Source organism: Aotus nancymaae, unplaced genomic scaffold, assembly GCF_030222135.1.
Source record: "Aotus nancymaae isolate 86718 unplaced genomic scaffold, 86718_ANA_hifiasm-v0.15.2.pri h1tg000003l, whole genome shotgun sequence".
Lineage (NCBI taxonomy): Eukaryota > Metazoa > Chordata > Mammalia > Primates > Aotidae > Aotus > Aotus nancymaae.
In genome coordinates, this window is record NW_026988414.1 from 39,961,081 (window position 1) to 39,970,152 (window position 9,072).

General features: G+C 43.9%; 1 protein-coding gene across 3 annotated transcripts in view; it reads right to left on the reverse strand.

The window, feature by feature from the left end:
• Positions 1 to 8,472, reverse strand: part of ACO1 (aconitase 1) — a 76,217-nt gene extending 67,745 nt beyond the window's left edge. For 2 of the 3 annotated variants that reach the window (XM_012454613.2, XM_012454612.2), the window contains exon 1: positions 8,384 to 8,472. The gene's annotated coding sequence lies outside the window, so the exon portion shown is untranslated. Of the gene's footprint in view, positions 1 to 2,902; positions 2,990 to 8,383 lie in introns of those variants that run through there. The other variant, XM_064380700.1, reaches the window with a different exon arrangement.
• Between the last annotated feature and the right edge of the window lie 600 nt (positions 8,473 to 9,072).

The window sequence follows — 9,072 nt, forward strand, 5'->3', positions numbered from 1 at the left end:
TCAGAGATCATTCTGGTAGGCGTATAGACTGACTCAGGGAAAGGATGCCAGACTGGAGTTAGGGAGGCAGGTTACGATGCTATTACAGTCATCAAGACAAGGCAATGAGGAGGTGAAGAGGGAACAAATCCAGGGACAGTTATAAAAGCAGGATGGACTGGGGTAGGCGAGGAAGAAAGAGAGCTCTTGAATAGCTTCTATGTTTCTCATTTGGGCAAACTGGCAGAGCCAATGAACAAGATGAAAACTGGGATGTTGGTTTTAGACACGGTAGATCTGGGATGAAGATATCCAGTGGGCAGGGGTATATATGGGCCTGGAGCTTAGTAGGTTGTGCTGGGACAGAAGCTGGGAAGAACAGCAGCAATGTGCGGGCATTATCCCACGAGTGCCAGGTTACTCCAGAAGCACAACAGCCTGGAGACACTCGGAGAGTGCCTGTGGGGTGCCAGGGACCTCACCTACTTTCTCTAACGCAGTGTCTTAGCAACTCTGTGACAAAGGCATCATCATCCCATTTTACATCAGAGAAGACAGGATCAGAGGGGTTAAGTACCTTGCCATGGTCTCATGGCTGGTAGGTGACCAAACTGCGAGTCAAACTCAGGCTCCTGATGACAGAACCAACTCCCTTGCACCATGCTCCTCCCAACAGGCAACATAAGTGGTATCATTTTACAGTCATTTAACATATTAAGATCCAAAAAAAAAAAAAGGATTTTTAAAGAATTAAATCTCATTTCAAAATAATCTCCAAGCCCTAAAGTACATATATGGTGATGAGATGATAAACCTCATGTTTCCTAAAACATCCTTGATTTTGGCAAAATTTGTACGACAGGTAACTTTTAAAGAACAGGCTGATATAAATAATATAGGCATTATCAGCATTTAGAAAAAGACTGATTTCTTATCTAAGAAAATAAGAGTTTATGAAATATCCTTAAAACCAATCCTGAGGCTAGTTTTGATTCTGCCATTAACACAAAATTGTACCTTTCAAACATCTGCCCTGCATAGCTCTTGTACATAGCAAATTCTTGGCAATGGCGTATTTATCTTATCTGTTCTCAACCAAAAATTCAAACCTGGTAATTATGTCGGAGGATACTTTCTCAGACTGACACCTCTTCATCATGAACTATGCCACAACTTGCACCTTGCTTTGTAATTCTACAATAGCAGTTATAGAAAGGATGATGAGGATGTTGAATAATTAAGTGCTCCATACACGTCTGTTTCTCGAGCAATGGCCCAGGCAAGTGACGCTATCCAAAGATGGGCTTGCCCAGGGTTCTTCTTAGGTCAAGACAAGAGAATGAGAGAGAGCCACACCAGCATTCATGTGCAAACAGCCTAATTTATCTAAGGTGGATTAATTTTTGACACCAAAGATTAAAGCAGGACATGAGGAATCTGAGGAACAACTGGCTCAGAGAGTGTGATATCATTTCAATAGGTCTATGGCATTAAGAGGCACAAGAAGCTGTTCTATCTCCTAAAGACATGCTTAGGAAGATGCTTTTGGGTCTTCACATGTTTGCAACATCTAATCCCAAAGACTTTTGGTTTCCAATCGATTCTTAAAGTCAGTCTCTGCCACTTGCTGCTGAGGACAAGATTTTCCTCTATATTCTTAAACCTGCATTTTACTTCTTTGCAGATTTTAACAATGTCTGTCTGCACTGCTCTGCCCAGACGACAAGGACTGCTGGGATAATTAAATGAGGTAACACATGGAACCGCTGCATATACTGGGAACCATATCCCCATGAGCTGCCGCAATTCATGAGATTGCTATTGACTTACCTTTGGTAAGCTCTAAATGTAGCCTGTTTCTTTTACTGAAGATTCAAATATACATTTTAAAACAAGTATTTAAAATACAGTCAAGAATCATTCTTATCCAATACAAGTGATCCACTAATTTTCAGTTTTAATTTTTCAGGTCTTTCTCCTGGCAGCGGGTGGGGGGTGCATTCTACAATTAGAGAGGACCCAAAGGCTCCAGATGTATTTGTGAAAAAATGACAAAAGATCATTAAAAACATTTTCTTTTTAGAAAGCTACCTTTTTATATTGGCTCAAATTTAAGACTCTTTTCACCAATCTTTAAAATATTTTAAAATCCAAACAGGTGAAAGAAAAACTTCTTGGTCCCAGGTCATATTTGAAAATGTTTCTTTTAATGTGATGGATTTCTTTTATGCTCAAAATTTTTCTTTAGTGAATTTGATCAATGCAAATTATTTTAGCATGTATTTCTTAAGTATCTTCTTTGCATTATGCATTGCTAAATACCATAGGAAAGAAAATAGGCAAACATTCCTTCTCGTATTTGAAGACTGCAATCTAACAAGACGACTAAGATACACACACAGATACAATAGGATAAGGGTCATAAGAAAAGTTAAAGGAAAGAAACAGCTACAAGTGGGATTCAAGAAAGGCTTTTCAGAGGACTAGGAAGTGGAAGAGAAATTTAGATGCACAGGCAGAGTAAAGAGCAAATAAAAAAGTACAGAAACAGGATAGCACACAAGTGTTCAGGGACTGCTCAGCAGTTCAGTTTGGCTGACATTAGGGCAGAACAGGTTTAAGATTTTTGCTACAGCAGTCAATACATGCTTACTCCTACAAGACCTAATAAGACCTAAGATTCTTGTTAATTCTTACAGTTGCAAATGAAGATGCCAACTCTTGCCAGAGGGAAAAAGAGGTGATGTTGAAGAAAAGTTTAGGGGAGGGGCTGGGCATGGTGGCTCTTGCCTGTAATCCCAGCACTTTGCGAGGCAGAGGTGGGCAGATCACCTGAGGTCAGGAGTTCAAGACCAGCCTGGCAAACATGGTGAAACTGTCTCTACTAAAAATACAAAAATTAGCTGCATGTGGTGGTACACACCTGTAATCCCAGTCACTCCGAGGCTGAGATAGGAGAATCGCTTAAACCCGGGAGGTGGAGGTTGCTGAGCTGAGACCGCACCACTGTACTCCAGCCTGGGCAACAGAGCGAGATTCTGTTTCAAATACAAAAAAGTATAGGGGAAACAAAATTGGCCAATTATCACTGTTCACAGTAGCTGAGGCTGAGGGTTTATACCCTCCTCTCCACTTTGTATGTCTGAGATTTTCCATTGAAAATAGAGGGGAAAAAAAAAAAAGAAATGAAGGCCAGTCGATCTAGGGAGATGGTCAGCTGATGATGGTGTGAGTCAACTGAAGTAAGAGGGCGGGGCCGAGGTCAGACAGACTCTTCAGGAGAAGCAGACACGGAACAATGTGATTACATGGTCACTGTGCCTGTTTTTCGGTTTCCCATGCCTCACACTCCTCACACTTCTCACTGCGAGAGAGTAGCTGGGGTCTGCTACCAGGTAAGCTGGTGGTAAGACAGTCTAAGAAAGATGGAAGAACTGTCCTCAACATACCAGGTGTAAACATACTGCAGGAGTTCATTTTGGTAATGTCAAATGTAATATTTATTCATGCTTGAAAACCCCGATAAGCTAAAGTGAAGAAAATCTAAAAAGCAACTGTGCTCCACTACCAAGAGAAAAGCACTTAATGTTTTGGCATATCCGCTGCCTTTGGACATGCAAGGGCAAACTTATACATATAAGCACATGATTTCTCTCCTCAAAAATGCAGACTCACAGGGAAATACTGCTGTGTGACATGCTTTTTAGTTTAAAAACTACAACAGCATTTTATAACACCAGTGTAAAGGCTGGATAATAGCTCGCTAAGGAACACTTTGACCTAGTATTTCTTAACCCTGGACAAGAGTGAAACATTAATACTGTTAAATAAAATGTTTTGACTTGAGAGGCTGGCTCTCAAGTATATATTATTTTGTTAATTATACTAATATATATACAAGTTCAGAGCTGTGATATGATAACGTAATTATTTTTATTGGGGGAGGAGGATGGGGCAACATTCCAATCAGAGAAATAATTCCATTTTCCTTTCAAAAGTATAGGCTGTTGGGATTTTAGGTTTTTGTTTTTAAGCTGTAAAAGCAATATATGAATATGCTACAGGATATCCTTCTTCACAAAATAGACACACATCTGGTATTACAAAAAGTAACAAAAGTTCCCTGCCTTCTTTCTACCTCATTCCACTGCCCATAACTGGTTACTGGTCTGCCTTCTAAACATTCATGACACTACTTTAAATACATGGAATGGAGTATATGACACATGTACACAACTTATGTACATAGAGATGTACAAATATGCATACACACAGGTATACACACACAGTGTACTCTACAATGTACAATATACATACATAATGAGGATTTTTTTTTTTGAGACAGGGTCTTACTCTACTGCCCAGGCTGGAGTGCCATGATGCTATTGTGGCTCACTGCAGCCTGGACCTCCCAGGTTATCTTCCTGCCTCTGCCTCCCAAGTAGCTGGGATTACACATACATGACACCACATCTGGCTATTGTTTTTTTTTTCCTGTATTTTTGGTAGAGATGAGATTTCGCCATGTTGCCCAGGTTGGTCTTCAACTCCGGGGCTCAAGCAATCTGGCCTCTCAAAGTGCTGGGATTACAGGTGTGAGCCACCATGCCTGGCCTTTCCATCCTTTTTTAACATTTCCTTTGTCTCTGCCCCTGGAATCAAGACAGTTCCTAGAGATGCTACTAGTTTTTGCATAAGAACACACAAAATTTACACAATGGGTTAGACTGCAGGCCCATCCATCCCAGCATAACATCTGAGATGGCTCCAGGGAGGGAATTAGGAATAAGGCCCGTATGTGACTCTGTCCTCAAAACTTGAACACACTTAGCCTTCTTTTAAACAACCTACAATGGATTCTTCTATGACTGATTCCAAATCCTTTGCAGTTACTACTGCCAGCTATATCCATCTTGGAGACTCAAGTTCCTGGTATTCACGCCTAAAGTCCTGGAGAATCTCGTTCTCCAAAAATTCTCTCTTTGAAGGATGGCTCTTGTTCAGATAGTCTAGGTCAGGGGTCTACAAATTATGGCCAGCACTTGTTTTTGTAAATCAAGTTTTACTAGAACACAGCCATGCTCATTTGTTTGTATAATGTCTATTGCTCCATTCATGCTTCAACAGCAGAGCTAAGTAGCTGCAATAGAAACTGAATAACCATAACCCAAAAAGCCTAAAATACTTCACTACCTATCCCTTCACCCAAAAAGTTTGCTGATCTATATTTTAGAATACGATGAAAACAGATTTTTTCTTTATCAAAAATTTTAGAGGACCTGAATCATATATCTTATATCTAGAATCTCTGTCTAGGCTAAAGAGTCCATTTTCTACTAAAAGACCAAAAAAAAAAAAAAAGACAAATCAAAAGCACTTTGGCTCCGACAACAGCAGTGTCAGCTGGCAAAGGTTTAACAACCTGAACTCCAGGGGGAAAAAAAGCTCTGATGTAGCATTTGCTGATTTCCATGGCTTAACTATGCCCACCATAGCTTATTTCAATCTAAAAAACGTGTTGCCACTGAATACGTAGTTAGCAAGAGATAAGCACAACTGCTAGTAATAAACCAGATCTGAAACCACTGGCTCCTTAGGATACTTACTATCAATAGCTTAACTTCTCATTTTAAAGTCAAAGACACTGAGACCTAGAGAAGGTGTGTCATACCTGAGGCTGGCCCAGTGGCTAGAACCAATTGGAGGTAGTTTCCCTGTGAGTCTGGCTGCCTCACAGGAAATTACTTCCTATGTAGAAGGAAGAGTGGCGGAAAGAAGGCAAAGGAAGTTCTTTGCCAGGCACATGGTGATACATGTTAGTTTTTATCAACATTTTCACAGTGTAGGACTCTGGTTTCCTCAGCACATGCCTTTGAAGCACACTTTAGGTAGTGGGTATTCTTCACACAGGACCAGCTTTCATGTAAACCATCTAACAATGAACAATCTCAATTAACCGGCAGTTATTTAAGCTATCAGACCATAATTTCCAGAAAGACAAGACTGCATCTTTTGTGCTCTCTACTTTCCTGACATTCAGCATATAAATGGACACATAAGAAATAGGCGACCAATAAAAATCTACTGAAAGAATGAAGGAATGAGACCCCACCAACAAAGTGGAAGTTTTTAATACAAAGAACACAGCAGGTGCTCAGAGTTTAGATCCCATTTTCTTCTCCCATCTGTGGACTGTGCAATACACACAACATGCTCACGTGCATGCAACATTTCTCAAATAGCCGCTGTAGCATTTAAACTGATCCATCAGAGCACAAGAGGCTCTATGGATGAAGGAACAAAAGGGAGGATGGAGTTAGAAAATTTCTTCCTTCCATGTATATATGCGCAACACCTGTCTTAAACTTGTTCTGACAAAGCACGAAGCTAAGGCAAGGTTCCTGTGAAGGATCTCACCTACCACACTCCGGGATGGTGGAAACTGCTTTTTGACAGGGGCTGAGGAAGCATCACTCAGAGTGACACACCTCTGAAAGTGCAAAGTGAAAGAACATCAAGACTGGGAATTCCAATAAACTTAAGGCTAATAGACACGCAACTGCAAACAGAAATGAACGTGTGGAAGGGAAGGCAAAAGCATGCCTCCCTGTTCTCTTGGAAATAACATCCTGACTACTTGGTAACTCTCACACGAACCCCTACACACTTGGCACGGTCTCCCCATTGACACTTCTGAGCCCACAGGTCCTGTTTGCCACATCACTGTTGTAATTCTGATGGTCCGCTCTGCAGGCACAGAAACAACCAAAGGCAGGTGTGAAGCCTTGCTGCCTTTTCAGGAGGCTATCAAGGTTCATCACAGCTTCACGTGGGGACCTAGTACTTGGTTTCCAAAGTGAGATCAAATTTGGTTCCAGATACCAGAGGTTAATATTATCCATGGCATGGGGTGGTGTGTGTTCCCACTCAGAGGAAGGATCACAAACAGGAAGCAGGCACAATGAATGAAGCCTCTAAAGCACTTCCTACACTAGCATCCTCAAAGTGTGGTGCAGAGAACTCCTAGGGATGCACAAGGTCAAAACCACTTTCATAGTAATCAAATGTTACTTTTTTCACTCACACATTTTCAGGAGTATACAGTGGAGATCTCAAGACGCTACATGATATGTGATAATGCAACAGACTGCAGAAGCAGCTATCGGAATCCAGCTGTCTTCAATTATGCCTGACATTGAAGAGATTTGCAAAAATGTAAAGCAATGCCATTCTTCTCAATAATTTTCTCTTTTGGAAAATACAGTTCTTTTTCATAAAAACAGGCAATGTTAAGATATAATTATTTACTATTCTTTTTAAATTAATTAATTTTTTTTTTTTTTTTTTTTTTTTTTTTTTTTTTTTTGAGACGGAGTTTCGCTCTTGTTACCCAGGCTGGAGTGCAATGGCGCGATCTCGGCTCACCGCAACCTCCGCCTCCTGGGTTCAGGCAATTCTCCTGCCTCAGCTTCCTGAGTAGCTGGGATTACAGGCACGCGCCACCATGCCCAGCTAATTTTTTTTTTTTGTATTAGTAGAGACGGGGTTTCACAATGTTGACCAGGATGGTCTCGATCTCTTGACCTCGTGATCCACCCGCCTCGGCCTCCCAAAGTGCTGGGATTACAGGCTTGAGCCACCGCGCCCGGCCTTAAATTAATTATTAAATAGAGTACAAACATGGATGGATATAGCTCACATAAAAGCTCCTTAAGACACTAATTTTTAAGAGTGTAAAGGGGTACTGAGTTCCAAAAAAGTTTGGGGACTTCTGCCCTAGAAGTTGTTCCCCAGGGAAGAGAGTTATGTGTGTTGCAAGAAGGAAGATGCCATTATGATGTGCTAGCTGAATATGGAAAAAAATGACTTGGTCCTAACTGCAGCCCTAGCTCCTTTCTGGATCTCTGAATCTATCAGGGTGGGCTCTGTGTTCAATCCTCCCACCGAAGGGTCTCTTACCCTTCACCCCATTTTCCCTTTGCCCCTTGGAGTTGATTCCCGAATCTGCCCGCACAACTTTAGCAAGGATTTCCCTATCCAGCCAGCCGGGCCTGGGCGAGGACCCTCAGTGCGGGCCTCACATCTTCGGGGTTAGGACTCCCAGGGCCAGCCGCACACCCTAGGCAAGGACTTCCAGGACAGGATGCACAGCCGAGGTTAAGAGGGTCTAGAAAAGCCACTTCCAATCCCTCTCCCCGGGTTGACACAGACTGGGAACATGGCGGAGACGTGAGTCGCCAGAAACGCGTCCCCAGTCCTCCTCTCAGCCTCCCCAAGCTCGCCTCCGTGTTCCCGGGACCGCTCTGCCTGGGACACCGCGGTAAAGGCCCGCACCGACTCCCGAGGAGCACAGGGTGGGCGGCGCTCCGCCTCGGGACGCGAGTCGGGCCACGTCGGTACTCACCTCCGACTGCACAGCTGGGCTCCCGCGACCGGCGCACCGGACTCAAACAGCGGGTCCCGCTCCCGTACGCGGCGCGGTTCCAGCAGCCGCCTCCGCGCTCCTCCCACTCTCGCCCCAGGGACCGCCGCGCGATGGGCGGAGCAGGGTCGGGGCGTGCGGGCCGCGCACCGAGGAGGGGGCGGAGCCTGCGGGCGCCCCCGCGGGCCTGGAGGACTTCGCCCCGGGCGGGAGACTAGGGTGGCGAAGGGGCTCCTCCGCAGGCAGTGGGAGGGCTGCTCCCTCGGCCAGGGTCCGCTTCTGCCAGCCCGGGACCTGGGACGAGGGTGTCTGTTGTTCACTTTGGGGCTTAGCATGTGACTGCCCAGCGGGCGTTGGGAAGTGACCGAAGGGCGGGGAAGAAATGGAATTGTTTTAAAAAACTGATCTGGCCATAACTGCAGAGGCTTCATTAGCTGGCTGCCCCCGTACGTGTGGTCCCTTCGCCCGCCTTCCTTCTCACTCTGCTTGTCCCCACCCTACTCACCCTCTCCACCCTCACCTTAATTCTTTGCGCAAAGCCTGCCAAGTGGGCATCGGAGTCACGCTGTCAGAATAGGGCTTCAACATTTCTGGGGCAAAAGTGCTATGTGTAGATTTCCTTGGACATGTTACGTAACAACACTTTCTAATGCACGATGTTCATTAGAAAA